A 16,894-nucleotide genomic window follows, 5' to 3' on the forward strand; every position below is an offset into this window, starting at 1 on the left:
TCTATAGGGTGTAAAGGTAAATTGAAGGGTTTGTTAGTGGGGTGGGGGATTTTTGTGTGATTGTCACCTTATGGTAGTTTAGTCGGATTCGAGAACGTGTCAGAGTTTCGCCAATATATCCTCCATTGTTGCAAACTGAGGAGTATATGTAATATATCACATTAGAACTATCACATGTAAGACGCGGCGGTTTTATGTGAGTGTTACATTCAAGTATATTGGTATTGGTATAGTGGTATTTAGGAGTATGCATATAAAGTATCGCGGTTTATTGCATCTATAATTGCCATTTTGTCATGTGTTGTGAGTATGGCTGAGATATTGGGTGGTTGTTTGATCGCATTAATTGGTGGAAGGTGAAATATAGACACAATATTCATCCACAAACGGCTAAAATAATTCACGTGAACCTTTTCGAACATGATTGCTAGGAATGAACGCTGTCCACACTACAAATTTCCAGCTCTTCAACGGTTTTCTTTTTGTTCATTTCGATATTTTTTGTGACCAAGAGCGGAGGTCCGCTTGAAATATAAAAAAAATAACAATAACAATATTAAATACAAAAAGTAACATCGTTTTTCATGCTTCAAAAACCTCTCATAACCTTTAAATCACTTTATATATATATATATATATATATATATATATATATATATATATATATATATATGAATTCATAATGGCTTCTTTTTCAATCTCCTCCATGAGGTAGGAGCAATAGGTGCGTTTTATTTTATAGAGTCTTGCCAGTAGCCCTAATCCTCTTTTCTAGATCATTCTTTCATCTTTTAGTCCTTCTTCTTAAATTATGAAGTAAGAATTGCAATCATTATTTTATGTCATAGTGCATATCTAAAAATTCTTAAATCCCCATTTTGTTTTAACTATTTAATGTACAATATATATATAAAGATGACATTAGTAATCTATTCTATTAATGAAATAAACTTTTGTTTAAAACAGTGATTTTCTTAACACTGGTAAATGTACCTGTTGCATTAATTTGCACTTTAAATTAACAACATTTTAAGAGTGGTCTCTAACAGGCGTGCAAATGTAGAGGTTTTCAGGATTTCCAATGCGTGAGCAACTAACATACAACTGGCCACGAAGAAAGAAAGGTGTCTGAAGATTAAGTCCAATAACTTAAAGCTTTATTTATAGACATGGCAAAACTAATTTTTAATGGAAATTGTAATCGAATGCCAGAAGGAATAAGGGGAATCCGAGGAATTAAAATTTCCAGTTATTATAATGGCTTCCAGAACATTAGTTTTAAAGATTTTATTGTTAACCGTGTGCCATTACACAGTTTTAGTGGATCCAGATTTCTTAATAATATCAGTGGAGCTTCCTCCTTCAATATCAGGTCATGATGCGGCATTCCAGACGGTTGTAGAAATTCTACAGGAAATCTTATTGTCTGATAATCATCAATAACATAATCAATGGATTGATAACTCTTGCAATGCATTAAAATTGGCTATATCAGCATTATTTCTAGCGGCCAAAACTGCTCTTTCACCAAGCCAGCAAACATTGTGGAAATTTTGAGCAATATCTGGGAAAATCTTCGTCATCAGATGACCAATTAAATTTACCGTCTGTCCACATGGTAATTTGTGCAATTGAAGATCTCTTTTCAATGTTATTGAACTAGTGTCAATGAAAAAAGGTGATTTTAGAAAAATGCTGCAGACTGATCACCAAGTAAAAGTGTCCTCATAATAATATTCTCCAAACTGAAAACCAAAAACGTGGTTACCAACCAGTATTGCAGAAGTGCCGGATTTTCATATCATATTTTAAATGGAAAGAAAGAATTCGGGACAGAATCAAATATTCGGTTTCCAAGGAAGCAGTATTTATTTTTTTTTATTGCAGACTAACGTTTTATAAGACGTACCTGTTTTTTAACCATTCTAACGGTAACTTATAGTAATGTCATAATTAAATATTAATTATGTAAAGTTCAGGATGATTTCGGAATACCATGTAAAAAGAATAGAATTATAGTTACAACATTGTAATGATTTAGACACTGCCGTTTGACACGTCTACCAGCGCGGGGTGGATAAACATAACATTTATAAAATTTATTGTGTTTGAGCAAATTAAAATTTCAATGAATTTCCTTTAAAAATTATGGGTAAGACAATTTCTGTTTGAATGGTTGCTTTCGTATCAATCTTTCATTTGTGATTTCAGCCTTATGGCGGTTTTTCGTTGTAAATATCGACTTTTATAGGTTTTCGGGCTTGTTCACAACGTTAAATTTGTCACAGTTAAATTTGGGGCTGATAATCGTTTACCAGATATGAAAACATATGATATCCAACGCAAAAGCTTATGTAATCCCATGCAGCCATCTTGTTTTCACAACTGAATCGTTAGGAATGCGCATACGTGTAACCGAATCAGATGACAAAGCAAATATTTTTCAACCCTACCTGGAAAAAATGAAGTGTTTATTCTGAAAGATGTTTTTAACATAGGGAGATTGGGGATATTTATTCCGAGAGCTTTTCTTAACGTGGAGTGATTGGGTGTGTATTCCCAAATCTGTTCTCAGCCAAGGGAGATTGGGGCATTTATTCCGAAAGCCGTTCTTAACATGGGGAGGTTGAGGGTGTTTATTCCGAAACTGTTCTAAATATGGGGAGGTTGAGGGTGTTTATTCTAAAAGCCGTTCTAAACATGGGGAGGTTGAGGGTGTTTATTCACAAAAGCCGTTCTAAACATGGGGAGGTTGGTGATGTTTATTCCGAAAGCCGTTACGCATGCGCATTACTAATTCTTCGTTTGTTAAAAAATGGCTGCCAGAGATTACATTAGCTTTTACGTTTTATAACAAATATTATAATATCTGGTAAACTACTTATCCTCCCCCACATTTATCTGTACTATGCGTTGTCAGCATACATGAAAGTCTATAGCATTTTACTTTGAAATTAATATTTGTTTATATTAATTTATTTTATTGCGGACTATTATTCTCATCTTTATTGGTGGTTGTTTCACGACGTTTCAGCCAACTATTTCTCTGGCCACGCGCGCAGTTGATAGAGACGTTGAATCCCTACGGTTCCATATGAGCATTGTCTGAAGATAGCGGTTTCAATCCTACCCAATGCCGGTCAGAGGCTTAGTTGGCCAAAACGTGGGGAGTCGACAACAACTAGGGATGGCAGTGATTGCTGAGAATGCAGTTAGGAGATTAGAAGTTCTTATCCGTCGCGGTTACCACCTGACGAAGGCCAGAGGAATAGTTCGCCGAAACGTCGTGAAACAACAACTAATAAAGATGAGAATAATAGTACAAAATAGAAAAAAAAAAACATTAATATAAATAATACTCATCTCAATAATGAATTCCAATTAAAATAATGATATTTGTTTATCTAATAGTTGAATGAATTAAAAAGAAAATATATTTAGGGATTACTTCATCTCATTTCTTTACAACAATAAAAAGAGAAATTATTTATATAAAAAAAGAGAAAAGTTATTTAAAATAAAGTAAACTATCTAATGGGAACAGGAGTAATACTTTAATTTAAAGAAAAATGACATTATTAAAGTTAGGCTAGATTATAAATATTTCCAATTTCAGAATCTCGAGCAATATTTACGTATTACTTGGAAAAAAGAAAAGAAAAGAAACGTATGAACCTGACATTAGCCCAAGTAAACAATTCTATGAAAATTGTGCTTAGAATTCATCCCCTGCCGTAAGAAAAGTACGATACTTTTTCATTAGATTTTGTCTGCGTTCGTGAGGGATTTTGGGCAAAAAATAATTGTCTAAAAAATAGTTATTGACTTAAAAATCTTTAACATCTGTAAGAAATTAAAATGAAAGGTTTATTTTTCCAGCCTGTAAATATATTTTGGTTGCGTTTGACGTAAACTGCGTTTAAATATATTTAAATCCATGCGGATTTTCGCATTTATTATTACAAAGATATGATTCATTACATTATTACATTTTCACCCCAAACAAGGAACATTGCCACTTTTATGTAGGGGGCTACTATCAGGGACATAAGCTACAAGGGTACTATGTGGGGAGTAGGGCAGATAGATGTCGGTTCACGTTACACTTGAACTTCTGCATGTCAGTACAGTTGGGGAAGCAGGAACCCGGAAGGGAATTCCAAATTCTAGCGATTCTGGGGAAAAACTGCTGAAGTAGAAGGCTACCTTATATCTAGGGATCTCTACTGTGAAGGGGATGGATTTAGCTGCTTGTTGGGTCTGTTGGGGCTTTTACGTCGAAGAGGTAAAAGTACTTGCAGTTCTTCGGAGCATTCACCGTTAAAGTACTTGTAGAACAAGCAGAGGGATGCTACATTTCGTCGATGGGACAGAGGCTGAAGCTTAGATGACAGTTCAGGACCTATCAGGTTGGCGACCCTCTTATGGCAAAAGCTTAAAAAAGGAATTGATGTCATCAGCTAGAATCGAAACCAACGCATTTAGCCTTCCAGCCTCGTTATTCACCAATGTTGTTATTGAAGGAAACGCAATAAGATCTAAATATTAGCACACTTGAAGAAATAAATTCATGTGAGCATGCGCAGGAAGAAGTAAAACTATGTCGGCCAGTTGAAATGAACATTTCGCATTTCAACTTGGCGTTATGTGTCTCTACGTGTTATACATCGACCCACACACATATTTTACTCGTTATAAACCACCCTTTGTGTATCATTACTATTTCCTCTTAATTTCAGTGTTATGTGACCAGTAGTTTAGGAGTGCATCTGTTAAATTTTTCCACACACACATACATCTACTGTTTTATTCATATAGATAGATAGATTATATGGGACCCAATATATAGTAATGATTCCAAAACTTTTTAAAAAATGGGTTGTGCGCTACAGCCGAGAATTGAAACCAACACGTTTAAGTATCGATTTACTTTTTCTTTTGATGTTAATATCTCAGCTATGAAGACATGTTTGCTGCAAGGCTAAAAATTAAAACATGAATCAATAGCTAATACGTTGCGCATGCATATTTGTAATACTGTCGTTCGACTTTCACCTGGAACATTCTATTTGTTTTTAATTTTCACAGTTTGGCACCAGTTTTCCCAGGCTAAAATCTAAATAAAATGTTTCGCGTAAGTCTGAATAACCTATATATAAAGTTTCATGTTTGTAGACCAAAAACTGACAGAGGACTTTGGTAGGCAACTTTTTAAACAAATATATATATGAGCATACATGAATATATAAGGAAAGAGGTTTGTGTGAACTATAACCTTTTTACGCAAATATTTCGCAAGAATAATTCATGTAGAGTGTCTACATGAATATAATTATATGTAATAATTAACTAAAGATGTTCAACCCATAAGAAAACTGAAAAAAAAAGTAATAGAAAATCAATTAAAATCAATGTTTAAAAGAATATGCACTTCCACGACCCATATATAACAAAGTTGTATTTCTTTTTTAATAAATAGAAAAGGGGGTTTAATATGAATATCAATACACACACACAAATTATATATATATATATATATATGTATGTATATATATATATATATATATATATATATATATATATATATATATATATATATATATATATATATACGTCTGCATTAATAATCAATAATGCCGGTAGGAGGTATCCAGGTTAGGTGCATTCATTAGAACATCCTTTGTATTCGTCAAACCCTTTCATTTTCGTTTGAATTTCCCAGTTGACTATACCATGACGATGGCATCGTAAAACCAGTAGGTCAGTGTAATCAAAAAGCAGCAGTTAAAATATTCATATTATTTCCTTTTTTTCTTGTCACTATTAATGAACGTTATCTTCGTTTGAATTTGTGTGATTGTCTGATGCTCATTGGAGCAGAAATGACACTTATCAGCAACTTTCATTTCTCTCCCGTTCGCCTTTATTACCTACTTGGTTCGCTCCCTCTCTCTTTTTTTTTTAACTAGCGCCACACATAAACAATACAACTCCCAAGCACCGAATAGATGTATATATAGGAGAATGGAAATCTATGGCAAGTAAGCTACACAAAAATGTTAATGTCTCATTCTCCCCGGGAATTATCAGGCTTAGACGTGTGTGTATTGGTTGTGATTAATTTTATATTCTGTCAGTGTTTTCTCCCGCTAAGTAACCAATCATATTCGTTGTCATTATTATTTCCTCTTGGACTACTTTTTTAATTAGACTGGTGTTCTCATATATATATATATATATATATATATATATATATATATATATATATATATATATATATATATTTAAATAAGGGGGATGACCAACAATGTGTATTTCTTAACATTATTTTATTACTCCGTGCTTTGGTTTTTCATTACGAATTGTGTTTGGATCATTGTATTAATGTTTTTAACTCACTGAAATCGTTTTTAACGCGTTTCAGACGTTCTGTGAAGCGTCCTCTTCAGAAAGTATTTAAAATGTAAGATATTTAGAATATACTCAGGATGTGTTTGAAATGTAAAAGAACATTTTCGTAGTTCATTTGAAATGTTTCCGAGCGGTGGAAACCTGTGTAAATGATTCTACTTTTTATTCGTATGTTAAATTTTTATGAATATTGAACATACGAATGAAAAGTAGAATCATTTACACATGTTTCCACCGCTCGGTAACATTTCAAATGAAGTACGATACTGTTCTTTTACATTTTAAACACATCCTGAGTATACTCTAAATATTTTACATTTTAAATACTTTCTGAAAAGGGCGCTTCACAGAACGCCTGAAACGCGTTAAAAACGAGTTCAATGATTTAAAAACATTATTACAATTGTCCAAACACAATTTTTAATGAAAAACCAAAACACGGAATAATAATAATAATAATAATAATAATAATAATATATATGTATATTTATATATATATATATATATATATATATATATATATATATATATATATATATATATATATATATATATATATATATTCATATTTTGGGGGAAAAATGATTGCAGCTCTATTATAAGAAAAAATCCGAAAATAAGAACGTATTAAAGACATCTTTAAGATTTTAGATTAGATAAGTCATCGGTACCGTCGGTTTCAAACCTTATAATAGGGGACCGATTCAGATACCCATATCAAGCTCTCTTCAGACGATACTCATCTATTCTATTTTATAACATAGGAACAGGAATCATGCAGATCATGCAGATATATTACATCTCGTTCAAATCTCGTTTACCTGAAACAACATAAAATTCAAAATTCAAATAAAAATAAAGTTATAAAAATTATTAAGTATTATCAAGTTTGAAACCGACGGTACCGATGACTTGTCTCATCTAAACTTTCTGTAAGTAATATATATATATATATATATATATATATATATATATATATATATATATATATATATATATAAAGCGTGGAACAATAAAAGTGTCGCCCGAAAGAAAACATCGCTAGAGTTTGATTTTTTGAATTCTTATTGAAAAACTAAATTCAAGTAACTTGATTATGTAGTAGAGTTGATATATATTCAATGTAGCAGCCTTCAGCTGTAACCACTCTCTCGGTACGTGTCCGGAATTGGGAGCATGCCTTTTCCACAAGCGCCGGCGAGAGCTCAGTGAATTTCACTTTGTAAACAGAATTTTTCTTTCTAGAAAAGACGAATGCTTTTCATTAAAAAAGACTGTAAATTGTGAGGTGAAAGTACACAAAAGTTTTTTTTTTTAAGAGAATGTACTAATTATCTTTTGTGAATGGATGTTTAGAAAATAAACAGAAAAGATACCACCATCATTAATTAATTATACGAAATATGTCGACGGTGATGGCAATATTTCCCCAAATAAAAAAATAGCCACATCGTTAGAAAAAAAAAAACACTTAATCTATTAAATAAAAATTAAATATAATGTTATAATGTTATAATCAAAAAGAGATATATAAAAACGGGCATGGATGCCGTGAAATTACTATACAAAAATGTCGAAGCAATCGGTTCAGTGTTTTTTTAGTTTATCGAAAACAAACAAACCAAGAGTTTCATTTATATATATATATATATATATATATATATATACATATATATATATATACATATATATATATTTATATATATATATATGTGTGTGTGTGTGTGTGTTGTGCAGACGATTTTTCATCAGCCAGAAAAAATCGTAACATGACTTCGTTTTTATATACAAATATTCATAATTTATTTCTCTATTGCCTGTAGTGCGTGAGCTAAGACAGAGACGGAGTGTGGACAGGAGATTGAATGGATCGAACCACGAGCCCGTACTCTCTTTTGCCTTGACTTGCTCTCTCTAGGTGCGCTAACCTCAGCAACTGTGTGCGTCAAATAGCTGACATTTCACCATCTTCGACATTAATTTGACAACAGGACCCCAATCGTCCAGTGCGTTTTGGCTACCAGCTGTCAGGTGTGTGTGTATGTGTGTGTGTACACCCACAACACGCGACATATATATATATATATATATATATATATATAATGTACGTAAGATTCTTGACTTTAGACCCATATAGCATTGAATCTGATAGATAGATAATTCATTTTACTTTGCCAGTAATTTACAAAAGTTATCTGTATGTATTCATTGCAAACGGGAACCTAATATTCTAATCTATTTCAATAATTACATTTGCTATACAATCATTAGTTTTTAGTATCATACATTTTATGAGCTTCCCTGTCATTTTCATTGAAGAAGTAACAGATATGATTATCTCATGAAATACGAAAACGGCTGCCACCATTAAATCGTCAGGTATTTAGTTGTTTAGATAATTAGCTTTATTATAATTGGCAATTCGCGATACAGTTTTAACTAATACAACAGTTAATTTTTTTCTGTTAATTAATTCAAATACAATTTAGGACATGCAATTTGTGAGTTAATTATTTCCTCTTTCTCATTTTGTCGTTGATTTAAAAGAAAGAAAGAGAGAGCGGAAGAGAGTATGTGAGAGAAGCGTATATAAAAAGAATGTAAGAACAAAGTGAGCGAGAGAGAGAGAGAAAGTTAAAAATGATTGCTTTTTAAGTGGAATTCTTTACCTTGCTAATTTTAACATTGTTCGCATACAGAAAAATACAAGTCTATATTCCGATAAAGGTGTGTTTTGTATGGATATTCATATTAAAACCTCTTTTTTCTATTTATTTAGTTATTTATTTGCTTCCCCACTAAGCAAATTAGGCACAAGACCGTTTTTTAATGTGAACAGTGGGGTAAGGGGGACCGGTTCCCGCGAGAGAGAACTGGATAGTGACAATTGGTATAAAGGATGTCTCCTACATTAACCAAATCTGATTGCTCAAGAACAATCGTCTTATATGTAGGGTTGCCCCTACATATTACTTTGATTCCGGTATCTGCCGGAACAGATAGTATTTATTTGCTCCCCCACCGAGCAAATTAGGCACAAGGCCGATTTTTAATGTGAGGAGTGAAGGGAGGGGGAAGGGAAAAAGGGGACCAGCTCCCGAGAGGTGGGAAATGGGAGCTGGTTAATGGTCAGGCATGTGGGGTTGCCCCCACATCTGGTCTTTGCTAGTCATAGCTAGTCATAGCTTGCAGTATCTGCCGGAACAGATGGTATTTATTTGCTCCCCCACTGAGCAAATTAGGCACAAAGCCGTTTTCAATGTGAGGTAAAAACCAGCTCCCCTAAAAGTAGGCAAAAAGGGGGCACTCTGGTTACCAAAAATAATTGTCCCAGTATAGAGGGTTTCCCCTCCATTGACTGGTACAAACCATCTTAAGTGCAGCATCTGCCGGAACAGATGGTATTTATTTGCTCCCCCACCGAGCAAATTAGGCACATGGCCGATTTTTAATGTGAGGAGTGAAGGGAGGGGGAAGGGAAAAAGGGGACCAGCTCCCGTGAGGTGGGAAATGGGAGCTGGTTAATGGTCAGGCATGTGGGGTTGCCCCCACATCTGGTCTTTGCTAGTCATAGCTTGCAGCATCTGCCGGAACAGATGGTATTTATTTGCTCCCCCACCGAGCAAATTAGGCACAAGGCCGATTTTTAATGTGAGGAGTGAAGGGAGGGGGAAGGGAAAAAGGGGACCAGCTCCCGAGAGGTGGGAAATGGGAGCTGGTTAATGGTCAGGCATGTGGGGTTGCCCCCACATCTGGTCTTTGCTAGTCATAGCTAGTCATAGCTTGCAGCATCTGCCGGAACAGATGGTATTTATTTGCTCCCCCACTGAGCAAATTAGGCACAAGGCCGTTTTTAATGTGAGGTAAAAACCAGCTCCCCTAAAAGGGGTCACTCTGGTTACCAAAAATAATAATTGTCCCAGTATAGAGGGTTTCCCATCCATTGACTGGTACAAATTATCTTAAGTGCAGTATCTGCCGGAACAGATGGTATTTATTTGCTCCCCCACTGAGCAAATTAGGCACAAGGCCGTTTTTAATGTGAGGTAAAAACCAGCTCCCCTAAAAGTAGGCAAAAAGGGGGCACTCTGGTTACCAAAAATAATAATTGTCCCAGTATAGAGGGTTTCCCCTCCATTGACTGGTACAAATTATTTTAAGTGCAGCATCTGCCGGAACAGATACTACACATTGATATCAGAAAAAAGATCTTGGTTCGAAGGCCAAGAAAACATATGAGCCTTTTTTCTGCTTATTTAAAAAGAAAATTTGTTATGTACGGGTCGTTGAATTGCATTTATCTACAAAAGATCTAGCTAATTAGCATATTCTTTAAAACATTCATTTTAATTAATTCTTTATTAGTTTTTTACGGTTTTCCTACGGGGTGATGATCTTTAGTTAACTATTACGTGTAATTATATATATATATGCATATATTCTACATGAATTATAATTGCGTAATATTTTCGTAATGAGGTTATAGTACACAAAAACCTCTTTCTATATGTATTTATGTATGCGTATATATATTTGTTTAAACATTTTGCCTACCACACTCCTCTGTTAGTCCTTGGTCTACAGACATGAAACTTAATCTATAAGGCATTTGAACTTATGCGAAACTTTATATTCGGGGGTTAACAGTGGAAATCCGGTGCAAAACTGTGAAAATTAAAAGAAAAATGGAATTCGCAAGGTGAAGGTCGAACGACGGCATTACGAATAGCTATTTATTCATGTTTTAATTTTTAGTCTTGCTGCAAACATATCCTCGTAGCTCAGAGTAACGTCAAAGGAAGAAGTAAATCGTAAACTACACGTTTTGATTTCGATTCCCGATGGTGGCGCACGAGTCATTTTTTGTTTAACTCTTTAAATCATTAATATATATTGGGTCCAATATAATATGATAATGAATACGAAATCTTCATTAACTAAAATACTATGTTTAATCGTGTTTTAAGACTGTGCAATTCTGGGCGGCCTGCTAGTACATATCAGAAACGGGAACATTGCATTATAACATGGCTAAAATGAATATACATTGTTTTTTGTTTTTTTTTACATACTACATCAAAATGTTTCTCCATTGCTCATTTGTGAAAATCACAATGATGTCGCTGACTTCACACACAGACATAGATATAGAGACCGTGTGTGAGAGAGAGAGAGAGAGAGAGGGGGGAGAGAGTATGTGTTTGTATGTGTGTGTGCGTGTGTGTGCGTGTGTGTGCGTGTGTTTGTGTGTGTGTGTGTGTGTGTGTGTGTGTGTGTGTGTGTGTGTGTGTGTGTGTGTGTGAAAGAGAGAAGCAGATTGGGGCAGACAAGGAGGTAAACAGAATGTTCGTTTTCGTTTCGGGGTCGGATATGATTTCGTTACTACACTGAATCATTTTATCTCACATTAAATTTCAAATATTAATACAAAATAAAATAGAGCACATTGCCTTATAGCACGATTAAAAATAATTACTTGTTTTCTTTTTTAATATGACATGAATGAAGATAGTGAATACCCTTCTGATATTTTTAATGTTCAAGGATGTGTCTTCTGCCTGCTTTGTTTGTTTGGTGACTTGGTAAAAAGTACCAGTAAAGAATACGTTCTTCACGATCATGCCAACGAATGCGGAGCAACTAATTGGCCTTGTACCACTCAGACTGCGATACGCCATCTAGGTATTACGTTTTATTTATTATTGACGGAATTATTTCGCTTAGAAACTAAGCCATTTTACAGTATTATTTTGGTACAATCGGGCGTTATAACTTACTAAACATCTATTTTTCGTTTCTTTCTGGTGGGTGGAGGGGGTTCATTGTTTGCACTGTTTTTCTATTTATTTCGTTTCTGAAAACACCCCATTCAGCCAACAATCATGCGCGTTTAGATGTCGTCTTTGAATTGTATAAAACAGATTAATGCTTATCTTATGCAACGGGAATGAAGTTTCGTTTAATAAAAAGTAAAACTGCATCCTCGTTACATTTGGATTATATACAATAATGCGCGTGTTGTTGTTTTTTTACATTCGAAAACATCGACTTCAGATCCATTGTTGGATTTAAAAAATAATAAAAGTGGTTTTTCATATACATTTTATAGTTTTCCCCTAGATAAAAATGTGACAACAAGCCCCCCCTCACTTTAGACAGATCTATTTATGAAGGAATGAAATTTGGCGGGTGGGGTACCTTTTTACCGTACTGACGTGCCTACAAAGAATTACCGCGTTATTATGTATTTATATTTTGGTAGAAAATGACTGTGTCCCTTTACAAATATCTTCCCTTCGAAGAAAAAGGCTTATTACTTATTTGTTAAAGTTTTCTTTTTTTTTCTTTTTTTATTCATTAACATTCCGGGAGTTATTTACTTTTCTTACAGCGGCATACAACCAGAAAAAAAAATCATAATTATATTTTATTTTGGTAATAGATACAACGATAGAGTAATTCGCTTTTACTAAAATATTATTACGGATATACGAGATAAAACAACACATTCTTGTAACAATATACTTCACCCAATTTAATATTTTAGCAAAAATAAGTCAGTGGTACTGAACATGGAGATGTATTAAAAAAAAATTAGTTTTGTTTTACTATCGAAAACACTGACTTCATCTCCGTCGTTGGATTATAAAAATACTATACGTGCTGTTTCATATAAAATAATATGTTTATGCGCTAGAAAAAATGTAAAAACAATATTTCCCCCTAGAAAAAGTTGTTTTTATGACGGAATGAAATTTGGCACGTGTAATTATTTGTCGGAGATTTCTTTTACTTATTTATTTTACATTTATTTAGTTACATTCCTTTATTTATTTACTTCAGTTACAGTGACAGATATTGATATAAAGGATGCCAAATTATATTTTATTTTTGTAACATATATGACGATATAGTAATACGCTTTTACTAAAATACTATTACAGACACACCAGATAAAACAATCGTTTCCTTTTGTTTTGTTTATTTTTATTAAAAATATTTCACTAACTTTACATGAGTATAATTCAATCACGTTATTATTTCACATGTGACGTGTAATTTTTTTTGTTTTGTTTTTATTATGAGGTAAAATGGTAATAAGAACGAAGGAATACAGGATTTTTAGGAAACGAAACATGTATTCACATATATTACTGGCAAAGTGAGTTGCACACGTCCAGCTTGGTCGCGGGCCAATCTGACTTTCGGCACTGGTACTCTATACTGGAAGTGGCGTCACCAAAGGAATTGACGTCACGAGACAGTCCATTAATCCCATTAAGCTTTTTGTTCGTAAAAGCTGTCAGTACCTCCCAGAATGATGTGTTGTTTTTATAACCTTTGAAAATAGTTTTTCACCTGATATGAAACATTTACTAGGTACATAAGTGGTCACTAATGACCTTGACTGTTTGGGTAATAGTTTGTCAAAAACAGATCTCACTTTACGCGCAAACATCGTTTCTGCAGGCGAGACTGTTGGGGTGTTGGGGTTGGGTGTAATCCTATACTCGTGTAGAAATTGTTGCTTTGGATTTCTTTTAGCGCAGGCTTTTTAGCTTCTGGTTTTGCCGTTTCACTTCTTTTGCCTCCTTTGGCAGATTTCGCTGAAGCTTTCTTTTTCGATTTCTCTGTTGCTGCAAATGGGACTTTTCGTCTTGAAAACGGGCAGAGTGTTTTCTTTTAGTTCGAATCTTGCTATAGCCTTTGTACATTTTCCTAGTCCTGGTGAGACTACTTCTGGAAACTCATCTTTTAACTTGTCTTTCAGTTGTTGCTCCTCCGTAGACGAGTCCTCTACCCTATGACAGAATTTATTCATAGGTTGGTCTCACAATTTGAATCGCTCCACCAATCAGTACCAAACAAGTTTTCGGATGTCTTATGTACATACACTTTCACTTTTTAGTAATACCATTTAAGGTCACTGGCAGTGTGAGCTCTCCCTCGAATTCCACTTCATCCCCTGTCGCAGCTCGAGTTTTTTTGTTCGTTTTTCGCATGGTTGATTTCCTTAGCCTATTCCACGTCTTAAGGTTTATGATAGACAGGTCTGATCCGGAATCCAATTGTAGATGCACAGTTTTATTTGCGATGTTAACTTTGACATATTTGCGCCGGTTCTTATCCGAATTCAAGTCGAATCCAGTCTGTCGGACGCTGTTCTTGATCTTGTTCTTACTCCACTGGATCGCTTTGTTGCTCTTCCTGCCACATTCCTTGCAGTACTTATCTTTGTAAAAACATTGACTCAACCAATGTTTCCAGCCGAAGCAATAGCACGGGCTTGTAGGGGATCCAGATCTTGTGGTGTGCCTGAGTTTTCTTACTTCTAGCTTTGCTTTTTCGGTTTGGAGGTTGTCCTTCTAATTACTGTTGCGCTTGCCTCCTCGATATGTCTTGAGTTGTTCCTTACGCAGACTACCCGTTGACAATCCTCGGCCAACCGAAGTTTGACAATGAGTACATGTTCTTTTTTTTTAATATTAAAAGCCTTGAACAATAAAAAAGTACAATTTTGGGTGCTTATGTATTTTTCGTACCATAATGAAATAATATTCTTTTTTTTTTTTTACAAAGCCATTATAACCTTAGGGATTTGAGGGTGTTTCGTAAATATTAAAAAAAAAAATAAGCGTGATACTTGAATTGAACTTAAAATCATTATTTATAATTAGTACAGTAACAAATATGCATAACCAATGTAGAGGATGCAAACTTTTTTCTAGATTTCTTAAACATGGGTACGTCTACGGCTTCACAAATATCACTACATAGGAACGACATTTCCCCCCCCCCATTTACATTATTTCTGTATGTTGTAAAAATTTGTAAACATTAGTACAAGTTTATTTATTCTTGAAAATGATTTGCTCAAGTATTAGTTCCAGTATTATCAACTGAGATAAACAAAACAAAAAAAACGCTTGATCATGGAGAAGATATCTCAAGAAAATTGTTAGATTTTTCACTTTTACAGTCAGAAATTTTGAAAAACGGCTAATTCGAAACAAAAAAAAATCCCCTTATATTTTAACTTCCTACATTACATAAAATATTATGAATATACAAAATATTCCGGATCTTCTCACGGTGAATTTCTGGAACAATACCCCAAGTTTGCCCAGCTGGGCAAACTTGAGTCCTTGTACCGGAAAATATCCTTGTACCGGAAAAAATGATTAGTAAATCGTTATTTTTTGGCATTTTTTTTCTTGCATTTCCATACACCAAACATCGATATAAATATCACTAAAATTTCCGCTCGGTGGGTTGCCTGTAGGTTAACATAAACCGCGTCACACACACAGACAGTGAATTGAACTTACTAAGGGAGATAATAACTTCATAATATCCAGTAAATAAAACGTTGTTTAGTAAATCGTTATGTTTTGGCATTTTTTTTTTTTTTGCATTTCCATACACCAAACATGGATATAAATATCACTAAAACATCCGTTGGGTTATTTCGGCACCTTAATTCCCTGGGTAGGTTGCCTGTAGACTGGGGTAAGCCGCGTCACATACACATAGACATTAGGAAAAATTATAATAAGATTATACTGAAGCGGTTGGCTTCTCAGAAGGTTTTCAAATTTTATCAGCTAGTTGTCTGTTTCTCTGGAGAGAGTATATTTTGTTTTACAAGAAACAAATCATAAAATCAAACTGTTTAATATGATAAAAATTAAATTGAAATATATTACTAATTAAACATCACAATAATGGCGTACCTAAATATTAAATTTTACCAAATAAATTCTCCTCAAATATCAGAAAAAAAGAATTGCAAAATAAAAACTAAAAACGAAATCCCCATTACGTGGCGACCAAATTCATACTTGAATTAATTGATAGATTTTTAGATCCATTCTGAAGGGCAGGTTGAGGAGAGTAAGTAAATTAGCACGGATATATGAATGAAAAAAATGGATAAGATCTTTGAAAATATATGCAAAGTAGTTTATCAACTTAAAAAATAAATCATATCTATATTTAAGGCAGATGAGGACGCTTAGTAATCCGTCTTCAAAAAATAAGAGTCTGCTTTTTAGGCAATTACGTGTGAATACACCGAAAATATTTTAGAATCTAAAGTGGGAGATCATTTTCTATATAAATGTTTATTAAAATGGCCTCTCATTTCTAGGATATTCTAACTTTTTGGTACAGATAACTAATCTTTCATGTCTTTCTAACCCCAAGTTTGACTCGCAAAGCACATGAAATACCCTTAAAAAGTAAATTTAACTTCCATAGCCAAAAACAATGCTTAACAGTCTTGAATCCTTAACTGGTGAAAAGCCTTGGAAATATGGTGTTTGATTGGGAAGCACTTTTCATGCCAAATCGAGTGTATTTTTGTCTGCTCCGATTATTTTAAAAATGAAAAAAAAATACGATTTTAATATTTGCCAATTTTACAAAATCTTTTTATTTTCGATTCATGTGTATTATTTTTTTTACTTTTCCAAATAAATTT

Source organism: Euprymna scolopes, chromosome 17 (genome assembly GCF_053919585.1).
Source record: "Euprymna scolopes isolate OS-2025 chromosome 17, ASM5391958v1, whole genome shotgun sequence".
Taxonomy (NCBI): Eukaryota; Metazoa; Mollusca; class Cephalopoda; order Sepiida; family Sepiolidae; genus Euprymna; species Euprymna scolopes.